Source organism: Podarcis bocagei, assembly GCF_964188305.1.
Source record: "Podarcis bocagei genome assembly, chromosome: 1".
Lineage (NCBI taxonomy): Eukaryota > Metazoa > Chordata > Lepidosauria > Squamata > Lacertidae > Podarcis > Podarcis bocagei.
Window position 1 is genome coordinate 97,871,392 of NC_138125.1, and position 12,453 is coordinate 97,883,844.

The 12,453-nt window shown below is 40.8% G+C and overlaps 1 long non-coding RNA gene across 1 annotated transcript in view; it reads left to right on the forward strand.

The window, feature by feature from the left end:
• The window catches only part of LOC308590374, a 43,275-nt gene extending 41,211 nt beyond the window's left edge, over positions 1-2,064 (forward strand). Inside the window, exon 3 of the long non-coding RNA XR_014009762.1 lies at positions 1,722-2,064. This is a non-coding gene — a long non-coding RNA (uncharacterized lncRNA). The remainder of the gene's footprint in view (positions 1-1,721) is intronic.
• Positions 2,065-12,453: the final 10,389 nt, after the last annotated feature.

A 12,453-nucleotide genomic window follows, 5' to 3' on the forward strand; every position in this document is an offset into this window, starting at 1 on the left:
ACAGGCAGGCATACAAAGTAACGTCTCATAAAAAGCAGAGCGAAAGTCCTCTGATATTCTTGGTATACAATACATGCTGACTTCTGCAAACAGGCTGTCAGAACCAGATGGAGTGGAAGGTCTGTTAATATTATGGAACAGTGATGGATGCCCACAAGGGCCTTTGCTTACAGTATGTTGCATTCAGTACCTGTGGTGCTGATTTTATAATGCATAACAAACTTTCTCAACATATTGTTCATAAGCAGCCCTGTCCGGGTTAAGCTGTAAGCAGCTATCAGGGAAGAGCCGAGCATTGTGTCAGGGGGAGTCAGAGCTGGGGAGAGGCTCAAGACCTACAGTAAGTGAAATATACTCAGAGTCGAGAGTGGATTTCATGCTCTTTATTCAGCTCATAGTGATGAGGAGGAATGGAAGTTCCCCCAGGATGTCTGCTTTATATACATTATTTATACAAAGGTCCCCACGTGATTGGCTAATTCCGGGATTCACCTGTAGGCCAATCAGGTTGCAGATTCACTTCCACCTGGAGCTGGATTGGGTGGCTCCTGTGGACCAATCAGACTGCTGCCTTCTGGATCCTATTGTTCGAGGACCAATCAGACTGCTGCATTCTGTTTTTTTAAAAAATAATATTTATTAAAAGTTTAAGAATTAAAGAAAAAGAGAAAAAAGAAAGAGAAAAAACAAACAGCACAAATCAACACACTACAATACATACAAAAAAGCAAAAAACACAATACATCAAAACAAAAACAAAATCAAAAACATTTAAAAACTAATCAAATATTTCCATATCTTTATCTTTCGTTAACCCGTTTCATCGACCTCCTCACACCTCCCTTTTTGTATTCTAGTTATTAATTATTCCAGCAAATCCTTTCCATCTTTCACTATTTTCTGTCATTTAATTATCTTAATTTAATTTTAACCTTATCTTACCATTAAAACCCTAAAACTTATTTATACTTAACTCCTTATAACATTTCTACTAAAGCCATATAATTTCATTCCATCATTTTTCTAATACTCATTAATTTTACCACATTTCTCTAAAATTAATTTTTTTAAAAAACTTTTTCCAATCTTCCTCCACCGTCTCTTCTCCCTGGTCTCGGATTCTGTCAGTCCTTTCTATCACAGACTGCTGCATTCTGAATCCTATTGTTCTAGGACCAATCAGACTGCTGCATTTTGGACCCTATTCAACTCAGTACATAACAGTAAGAGTGTTGTGAAACCCTCACCTTTATATAGCTTTGCCCTGTGTGAAATTCTGTTGACATTTTAAAAGACAAATTCTTTAAATGCCAACGGTCCATAGGCAAGGTCTTTCTGTACCCCTCCATGGAGTATCTAGAAGCTTCTAAATGGGAACCAAAGTTATTCCAGGGAGAAGAGAGAGTGGAGACTGCAAGGAGAGTAGAATGGAAAAAGCCACTGAGTTTTCCTGAAGGAGGCATGGAAGGGCCTAGCTATGTGTGAATGACCTGGCTGTGAAGTTGTATGAGTGTGGCATATAGACTTGAGGCTATTCATGGGAACTGGCAGGCCACAATGGCTTTACACTGGAAAGCTCTCCACACAGATTTCCACAGAAGTGGAAGAACTACCTCATGGACATGGGCCCTAATGCAAGTTTTTACCTTTGTTATTTGGTTTCCAAGACTACTTTGCATACTGTATGTAGTACCTGTAATTTCATTTCGCATTAATGGCAGAGCTGGACTATGCTGCACTTCAGCAAATGTCTGTGTTTGGGCACCTCCAGACAATGACAGATATCCTCCCATCGATCTGCGAGTGAACCTTCCGCTGTGTCACGAGGGCTGCTGTGATGTCATCTCTAATAATAGATCCTATCCAGGAAAACTAAAGAGCAACTTGGCGATTAATGCTCCTGGCACTGTCAAGATTGATCACACTTCAAGAGACGGGTGCTTCTAAGAAAGAAACAGCGGTGACTTTCATGGACAGTCATTGTGGAGTGACAAATTCCTCCTCAAGTTTCTAGAAGTTTGGCACTGCTCTTAACACTTGGTTCAGCACTTTGAAGCATGCAAATCACGCCCACACACCTGCTTTGTAATATATTTACCCCAAAGCTCTTGGAATCTTTCTCAATAAAGTTTGCAAAAGAAGAAAAATAAAAATCCTACCAGGCTATCTTTCCTTGCCAGCTTTTCCCCAAGCAACTCAGAAGTGAAGGGAAAATGCGAGAGTGCTAGATGGTGCTAGTTTATGGGCCTGAAGAACACAACTGCCATCTCATTGTATACTCTATTTACTCAGACATACACACAGCACTCAGGTGAACCAACTGCATTTTCCGATTAATATAGCGGTGACAGAGAATGTAATTTCCCCAGCGAAACACTTCTTGGAGTATGCTGGATATGTGAATAGGGGCCACAGCTCATCAGGCACACAGTGCATTATACTTGGACAACGTAATTTAATTCCCAATCTGTTCCTAACAAAGTAAAGAAGCGAGTAGGCAGACATTATAAATTAGAGCTCAAGGCAAACCCAGTGTCATTATTATAGCTATATTACAGAGTCATTTATCAAAATGGATTAAATATTAATGAAGTTTTAATTGCTATTGCAGAGTAACACAGGAGCTGTAGCCAACGCAGGCACAAAAACTGCAGGTTGCTTCTCTGCCAAAATTTGACTGGATTGTTTTGGTTACGTGTGGGCGTTTTAAGCTTCTGTGGTGCATTCCAGAATTAAGAAGAATTCCCTTGAATCCACTGAAAGTCAAAGCTCTTAGAATACTTTAATATAATATTACACAGTCTTATTACAGATATTCATGCAAATTGATGGTGCATCACTCTTAGAGCTAGTTCATGTGGTCAGTTGTCTCAGGGACTGGGTATGTATTTTTATTTGTTTGTCTTCACTGTTGCTCTTATAACAAAAGATTAAGATCAAAAAGTGGAAACCACATCCTTAAATTAACACTCTGAGAAAATTGGCTCCCTGTTGAGTCAGTTTTGTTAGTTCCAGGTATCCGTCCAGCAACATCTGCAATTAGCTCAAGGCAACAACATTAGAGGGAGTCTTGGCTTGTTATGAGTGGCAAGAAACACACTTCAAAGTGGGCTGCTTTCTCTCTCATGCTTAGCTGAGCTGTTGATTGAACTTTTACAGCAGCTCTGTCCAGCAGTGATAGCACATAGCCAGCAAATTGTACCCAAACGTTTCCAAAGTTGGGAAGCCTTGAGACTGCCAAACTTTATGAGCATCAGCAAAATTGGTCCCGATATTGGGAAATCAGTGAAGCAAGGGAAAGAAAAGAATAACCATGATGTGACAGATATATCACATCCACACATCTTGCTATAAAGATGGTACCCTCCAGATTTTGTTGGACTGAAATGCTTATTGGCCCCAGCCAGCATGGCCAACAGCCCGGGGTGATGGGAATCGTAGTCCAAAAGATATGGAGTGCACCACAATGGCTATGCCTCTTATAATAATATTACACTAAGCTATTCCTCATAGTCAGGATGGTGCAGAATTTACATGAACTCAAGTTCATTATGCCTGCAGAACACAAGCCCACCCAGCTGTTTAGGATTCTGAGAGTGGTTAGGAGGCCCCTATTCCCCACCCAGACCTCCTGCAGTAACGCCAGTTCTGCTGAATGGAGCAGTTGAGTGGGCACATATAGGGTAAGGCGATCTTGTAGGTAAACTGGTCCCAAATTGTTAAGGACTTTATACACTAAAAGTAGCACCTCAAACTTTGCCCAGCAGCAAATCGGCAACCACTGCAGATCTTTGAGCTCAGGTGTTATATGCTGACAAGGCCTCTCTCCTGTCAGGAACTGAATTGCAGCATTCTGCACTTACTGCAGCTTCTGGACCAAGCTTGAAGGAAGACTCACATAGAGTGTGTTGTAGTAATCCAGTCTTGAAGTTACCAATGCATAAACCACTGCAGCAAGGCTTTCCTGGTCCAGAAATGGCCACAGCTGTCAAACCAGTTGCAGCTGGGGAAAGGCACTTCAATCCCCTGAGGCTACCTGAGCCTCCAGTGAAAGAGGTGGGTCCAGAAGCACCCTCAAGCTTTACCTGCTCCTCCAGAGAGAGTGCAACCCCAGCCAGGGTAGGCAGCTGACCCATTTGATATACACAGGACCTCCTTACTCACCCACAGTGCCTCCATCTTGCCAGGATTCAAGCTCAACTTGTCATGATACTACTATAAATGTACAGTGCAGATGAGGCCTTAATAAAGATGTCACTCACATTGCATTGCATTGCATTCTGGTGGTGTGGGGGCAATCATGTGAGCTGGCACTACACTGCTTAAACAATGAATTTGAAGACTCCTGTAATGTTCCCTTTCTAAAAAAAAAATTCTTTTGCTCTGGGTTTTCACTCTCTTAACCTATGGCTTCTTTAAATATGTTCTACCATGAAATCACATTACAATATACTTTATAGTTTGCATTTAAATATGAATAGCTTCTTTGTACACCTGGGGTGTGGGTGTGTACCTCACTTATATCTTATCCTCCTTAATTGAGTCTTATCAGCACCACAAATGGTGCAATGGGGAAACTACATGGCCATCCAAAATTACCTGCTGCCTCTTCTTTAATCAGCAGGAGGATTTACAGAAAGGTGACTAAGACCAAGATGCTTCATACTGCCAACCTGCCTAGGTTATATTATTGATTCTTTATCTCAAACATCTGAGAGTAAGATAGAGGGAATTTAAAAGTTAAATGGAGAAATAAATGGTAAGAACCAAGAAAAATGATTAAACCTAAGGAGTACATCTTCTATGTTCTAGAATTCATGCAACTATTAAATGATAATTTAAAGATATTATTTTTAAGGGGCTTCAGGACGGGACAGAGATTGTGTTTTATTGCACAAATACTCCTCAGTTCCTGTCTACTTGCTTTAATTGGCAAGACAGGATCCTAAAAGAAGCCACAGACCATATTTTTTTCCAATTAATATTTCCCTCATTCATCTTTTGCCCCCGCTCTTTTGTCACCAAAGCCATCTATCAAATTTCAGTTGACGTCAGCGATGCAAGTCAGTGCCCTTAGTTTCAGCTTTCACTCCTCATTTCTGACCTTTGAACCCCATTGCAGACAATGCTTCTTTATTACTGTCACACGTAGTTTCTGCAGAATGTTTTGGGGAATAAAACTAAGAGAGAAAAACAAACTAAAGATAGCACATTAAAACAAAAATCTATTGACCGTCGTTCCTTCTCTCTTCCTGAACCACTCAGGGTTATGTTCTTTTTTTCCAAAAATGACCCCTCCCCCAACAAAGACAATAAAAGTTACAAAGCTTGTCATAAGAGTAAAAGGCACACAGGTTGCTGTTCTTGATTTAATAATTGATTTAGCATTTCAAAACTTAGTATTAGACTCTAGAGAGGCAAAGTTGTTTTGTTTTTTAAATTTAAAGTCCAACTCCATTCATTGCCCAAGGCATGTTTCTGTACCTCAGCTTGGTTTGGTTTCTGTATTCAGAAATTCAGTTTAATAATTCACTTAGTTTAACTTGTAAGTTCTTTTAAAAAAAGATGACACTAAGGTAAACAGCACAATATGAAAAGTCTCACAATGTTGCTCACATAGTATACATATTCTTTTGAAGATTTTGTGTATCATCAAAGTATTCACAGAACTAAGTTACTTTTAATAAATTATGCCTTTGAAACATTTTTTTAAAAAAATCAGTCTTACAATATTTGGCAAACTATGGGTGACATCTATCGGTGGCAGAACACAAATGGAATAGACTTCCACTCGTGCCATAGCACTTACTCTGCTTTTTCTCCCACCTGCAATCCTTCAAATATGGGGGACCCCATGAAGTGGGTTTGAGAGGTATGCAGGGGCTGTGGGGAGAAGTGGAATGGGGAAGCCATGCTGCTCAACTGGAAGTCTGTTGGGAACTGGATTTCACCTTAAAAAAAAAAGGTCTACCAGTAGAGGTCCTAAAGGAAACACTCCTTAGGCTGGGTTGTTAACTATTGTTCCCTCTTACTGGAGAAGTTGTAAAGTGGTATGGGATTTATAATGCCTTTCTGCCATTGCTTGTTGGAACATCTGCTTCTCCCGCAAATGGTGAGCAGCTTGTCTGGTTGTTTAATCACATAACTGGCTAATTGATCACAATAATCAACAACAGATGGAATTCATGGAATCACAGAACTGTAGAGTTGGAAGGGATCCCAAGGGTCATCTAGTCCAACCCCTTCCAATGCAGGAATCTCAGCTAGATCATGCATGACAGATGACCATCCAAACAGGCATTTGACATAAACTTTATCAATCCGCTGTTGAAAAAGGGAACAGTGGATCTCTTACACAATGAACCACTGGCACAAGAACTATTGAAATCTCTCTGCTAAAGATCTTGTTATTTTCCATATGGACAGACTTCCACTGTTATTGAAGACAGTTCAAAAGTATATTTCAAGAGACTTGGAAATAATAAGGTAACTGGCTGAGCTAGTCAGCTTGGATGAAGAATGACCAGACTGAAGACATTATTTTTCTGGAAACCTAACATTTGGCAAGCTTTCTCCTACCATTTTTTAGTACAGTGGTACCTCGAGTTACAGACGCCTCAGGTTACAGACTCCACTAACCCAGAAATAGTACCTCGGGATGAGAACAGAAATCGTGCGGCGGCAGTGGGAGGCCCCATTAGCTAAAGTGGTACTTCAGGTTAAAGACAGTTTCAGGTTAAGAATGGACCTCTAGAACGAATAAAGTTCTTAACCCAAGGTACCACTGTACGGCATTTTAAGGTTTTTTGGTGTGTGTTTTTTGTACTGCTTCAAAGATTATTTGCTTGGATTCAACTAACCCAGCACGCAGGGCAGACTTTGGTAATCTTTCAAAATATGTTGCCCTGTGTGAAGCCAAAATTTGGTGTCCCCAAATGGATTTTCCCAATTATGGATTTTCTCAGTTTTGTGCCCCCTCGGCTTGGTGCCCTGGGCTGGGGAACCACCTGCTCCACCCTAAATCCAGCACTGCAGCACAGAAGCCAGCTTAAAGACTCCTGCTAGTGCAACAGGACTTCTCTTTTTCTGTGCTCCTGTGTCTCCCCCAAATCCTCTGAAGGGTCACAGGAAGAGCACAGAGGGGAAGGAAAAGAAGATCATTCCATCTGGCAAGCACAAACGCTTCCATTGATGAAATGATCAGAACAGTGTGGTGATGAATTCTTTCTCACAAATGCAGCTCCCACCCATCCAACACAAGCATGGACCCCATTCATTGACCATCCATTTGTTCTCTCTTTCATTCATTGGCCTGCATTCAACGTAGCACTAAGGTGAATGTTCCATTAGCACAAGGATTTTTCTTTGTGTGATGGAGCATTCTCCCTTCTCTTCCCCACTTTGCATCCCCTAAAACAGCTCCCTTCTCTTTGTCCAGCAGGAGGAGGATTGTGGCAGTGACAGCAAGGGCGCTGGGGACTGTAGATGGAGGCTGAGGGTCTCATGCAGCCCAAAGGCTGTGGTTTGCCCAACTTTGCTAAAGTCGTCTTAGTGGTGGTGGTAATGAATGAGAGAACTGCTGTACATTCATCTGCCATGTTGGATATATACGGGGGCAGGGGCGGGGAATAGGTATACATTCTCCATCATACACTTTCCTGTTATTTGTTGCTAAGAGTAAACAGCAAGCCTGTCAGTGTAGAAGAGAATCTGTTCAGGAATGACACAATAGATAATTTGGTGCACTTTATAAAGAACTCTGCTATAAAATGGATAGCTATAGGAGGGAAATTTTGATGGCTAATAATGGAAAGGTCAGGGTCAAAACTACCTTCTCTAATGCATAGCTTTAAGTTGTGGTGGAGCAATAGGTTATCATGGACATTTGTAATAGTTTTAGTCTGGAAATTGCTGATAGTTTGGGGGCAGACTATTGCCATTTGGGTCTTTCCATGATCTATTAACTCATCTTTGTAGTGAGACTATAAAAATTATTCTTCCCTAGAAATCATGTAGTCAGGCTATCAGTCTTGTGTTTGTTATTTTCTTTCTATCACAGCTCGTGATTTGTTTGACAATGTTTCTGTGGCCAGCCTTTGGGGGAAATGGTTTTAGGTAAACAGATTTGCAAAATCTTTTCTTTTCTGTTCTGTGTCATCCCAATAAATCACACAGAATCTCTGCCCTTCATCAATAAAGTGAGGGAATGTTAATCCCCTTTATGTTCCTGTATACTTTAAAACAACCTACATGGATTATCATGAAATTTTACCACCCATGAGACTCGACTATACTGCAGTGGCATGTTCATAACTGCCTTTAAAACACATGACAATAATGTGATGGTTCACAACCTTGAAGCTTTTATATACACCGATGTCATACATGTTGGCATTTTTATTCTATTAAATGTTGCAGCCTTGCCGCCCCATGAAAGTCACTGTGGGGCCTCCTCTTCAGTGGGGGATCCTTTCTTTCTTAGAACTATGTGGCTCCCATGATCCTTAGCACAAAACAATATTTTGTGGGTCAATTGCTGTTGATGGAAGTCTTCAGCACCTATTACTCCTTCCTTAAGGTGATTTTTTTTCCCTTGAGGAAGAGGGGCCAGGAAAGGAGGACACAAAGGGATAGAACTGGGTTACGAGTCCAGTGCAAGTGGTCACCTGTTTGTTTTTGTGGACATGCATGTCTGTCCATCCAATGTACAAAGAACAGTTTTGGCTACCTCTTGAGAAAGGAGCACAATGCTGAGACAGCAGAGGGGTGGTGGTCATGGTAGGGTACGTGGATTAGTTACGAGGCAGGATTATGGTGAAGGAAGACTTACTCAAGCTAACCCCTCAGGCAGATCTGGGAAGACAGCAACCTGAGGCCCTGGTGGCATAACAGACACCAACTGTTCAATGCCATTTATCCTAAATGGGGGCCAGCAAAGATGATCCCACCTTAGAGGCAGGGTGGTATTGTACAAACAGGATTGTCAGCCAGAAACATCCCTCCAAACTTTCCCCTAATGATAGTGACTACACTGAGAGATGGCTAGGGGATGGATGATAACACCCTGTTTCAGATCTAAGTTTGTGGTGCTGATTACAATCTATAACCCTGCTTTTCGTCTTCATTCAAAGTGAAGGAACAATCAATCTTCCTACCCCCCAAACAAGTGATTGGTGCTCTCAAGGCACTGCAGAAAGTACAAACTGGCCTGGAATTGTACACTCAGTTTCAGTGCGGTAAGGTGCATCTTGCATGCACACCAATCCGGGAACAAGATGCTGCTTTTACTCTACATCCATGAACACATGCAGCAAAGTTACCTGTGCACCATATGCCAGTCTTGGATGGCCATAGTTATAATGCGAATTTGTAGAATCCTATAACTTATGTTGCACTTGCTTGTTATTAAAGCAGAGGCACCGTATGTGGGTCACAAACATAAGAAAAGAGAAATACTGAGGTTGCTAAAGACTTCTTTAGGGAAATCAGCACTGGATACCTATAGTCTTTTTTCTCCGTCCTTTGAACTGAAAAGTACATATGTGCTTTAATCCAATGACCTGATATGCAAATGACTAGATAACTTTAAAGAATTCCTTAGAGAAATATTATCTTTGTACCATGTATATATATTTTCCTTTAAAAAGGAGAAATAATAGTTGCAACATGCCAGACCTCCTGTTCATACTGGAATAAATGTGCTTCAGAAATGCTAAATAATTAAGTGACACTTCATATTGTATTTATCTTTTCAAAATATGTTTCACAGCTCCTTTTAGGGTTAGAATTTTATTTTTAACATTTGAATTGTTTTGATGCAGCTGCAGCATTTTAATAGCTCTTCGTGGTATCTCCAGGGTAATTTCAGGTTCTGCACAGACTACTTTTGTTGTTCGAAATGAGGGATGTTTGCACAAGACTTTAAAAAGTTTTAAAGCTTTACCATAGCTGCTTGTGAGTGAATCAAATGTTTACTTTTAAAAACAGATTAAGGATTTATGATGCTTTTATTTGAAGCATACAATGTCATCTTATTCACTGATTTCTTGCCTCCGATCTAGAATAAGGAGTGCAATTCAGTGTAAAAAAATTGCAACTTACACTGCCCGTTAAAGGATGCAGCCTACAGCCCATTAACTCAATGACAAATGGTTTGGCATTGCACACTATATCACAATCACAAAAGTGGATAAATTCAAAATGTTTCCATTGCAAGCTGTTGCTGAATATATCAGCCATTGTCACTGGATGTATTCTATTAAAGTCCACCACAATGCCCTATTTATGAAATATGATTGCTTGAATAGAATGGCTAGAACCACTCTACAAACTACAAACAGGCTACCGCTCTGCAAATTGTGTCCTCCCCCTCTCCCGAAGCAGGAGGGTTCAGTTCTGCAGGGTGCTCCTTCCCAAACAGCTTCTCTGCCAGCAAGTGAGCAGAGGCAGAGGCAGTAATCCTACAGGGTGTGGTTGTATCAGGCAGGAAGCAAAGTTAGGTAGCCTCAGGCTCCGACCTTCCCCTGAGAAATACAGTCGCAGATCACTCTGAACCATCCAAACCAACCATCAGCAATCCCTAGCTGTCTCAACCCACCTCAACAAAGGCCAGAAGAAAATAATTTTTCATCTTACAAATTTTCCACAATAAAAGTAACTATACATTGATCTTTGACTTCCCTTTCCCTCCCCCCTTCCATGGTTTCCTCCAAATATCCATTTTTACTGCATATACTAGTCAATCCTTAACCTCTCTCTCTCATTTTTAACAAAACATACTGCCGAATTTACTCTAAACCTGCTAACGTTTTAACCCATTTACAGCGATTCTTCATATATTCTACAAACATTTTCCAGTCTCCATTGAATACTCTTTCCTCTTGTTCTTTGATTTTGCTGGTTAGATTTGCTGGTTCTGCAGAACTGGTGTGTATGCAAATTGGCCCAATTTGGCTCAGGCCTTGGCTGAATCCAAGGCACAGCCCTATTAGTATCAGGCTTTAATGAACTAAGTTGGCCTCTAGGGTGATGCTCATCTTGTAGTGGGGTGGGTAGAACTTGCCCTCATCACTGTGTTATTAGGTGGGCCTTTCGGGTATTTTTTATGGTACACAGTTTTAAATTGTCTGGTTTTTGTTATCGTGTGTTTATATTTTATCCTGTGAAGCTGAGACTTTTTTAAAACTAAGAAGTGATAACAACAACAACGGCTCCCTGGGACTGTAGTTTAACAAGGCTGTTGACAAGGTCTAGCCTAGTAAGAATCAATACATACACACACACACACACACACACACACACACACACACATGTTGGGCCCAAGTTGTTTAAGGCTTGGTGAATTGACACCAAAAAATCTTGAACCTAGCCCAGTAGCAAATGGCCAACCAGCGCACCTTTCTCAGCAGCAGAGTAACATGTTGCCAGAAGTCTGCTTTTGCTGCATTCTGCACCAATTGAATCTCCCAGGCCAGATACAAGGGCAGAACCTCATAAAGTGTGTTACAGTAATCAAGTCTTGCTGATTCATGGACCAACGTAGCCAGACTATCACAGCCCAAGAACCATCACAGCTGGCCTACCAACTGAAGCTAATTAAAAAACACCACCACCACAGGCCACAGAGGTCACTTGGGAGAGAGATGACTCAGTTATAGCTTCTATAATTTCAGAGCTTAAACTTCTTATATTGGTTCCCCAAATTAAGTACACAAGGAGGTGTTTCATTTTAATTTGTTCAGTCCACTATGGTTTCACAATACTTTGCGGGATAGATTCAGTTAACCCAGTGCACTAGTGGAAGCCAGTGCAAGAGCTCTTGCTTGTGCAAAGGGGCTTTCCCCTCCTCTTCTTCCCCATTTGGATGGGGGGGGGGTCTGGTCAGGAGTATCCCCAGAACAGTGCACAGCAGGAGAGGGGAGAGTGTTCCATCAGACATAGCATTTCTGCTTGCCTGATGGAGCAATCATATTAGCATGATGTTCAGTTCCACCCTTGGTGACCTTTTAATGCAAAATATAATTAAAAACAAACAGCAAAATATGAATTGTTAGACTGTATTCTTTTTGAGCACCTGGATTACTGTATCTGAACATCAGTTAGAAATTAATGTTATCGGTTCAGCTTTGGCCATTCAGAGGTGTTCAGCAATCCAATAAACAATGGATAAAATTGTAGCACTAAATGACGTGCTATAGCTATAGCAAAAGCACCCCATATAAATACACATTAACATAAGAAATAAATGCTAATAATTCTACAAATATATGTTTTTTGAAGGGGAAATGCCCAAAAGGAACATGAATTAATTTCCACAATATAGTTCTTTTGGAAACATCATTTTGCAGCTAGCAAAATAACTTGAGAAGAGCCATTTGCTGTCAAAAAACCAAAACAAAACAGTTAACTTCAAGGATTGCCTAGGGATCCCATACTAGCAAATAAAATTAAAAA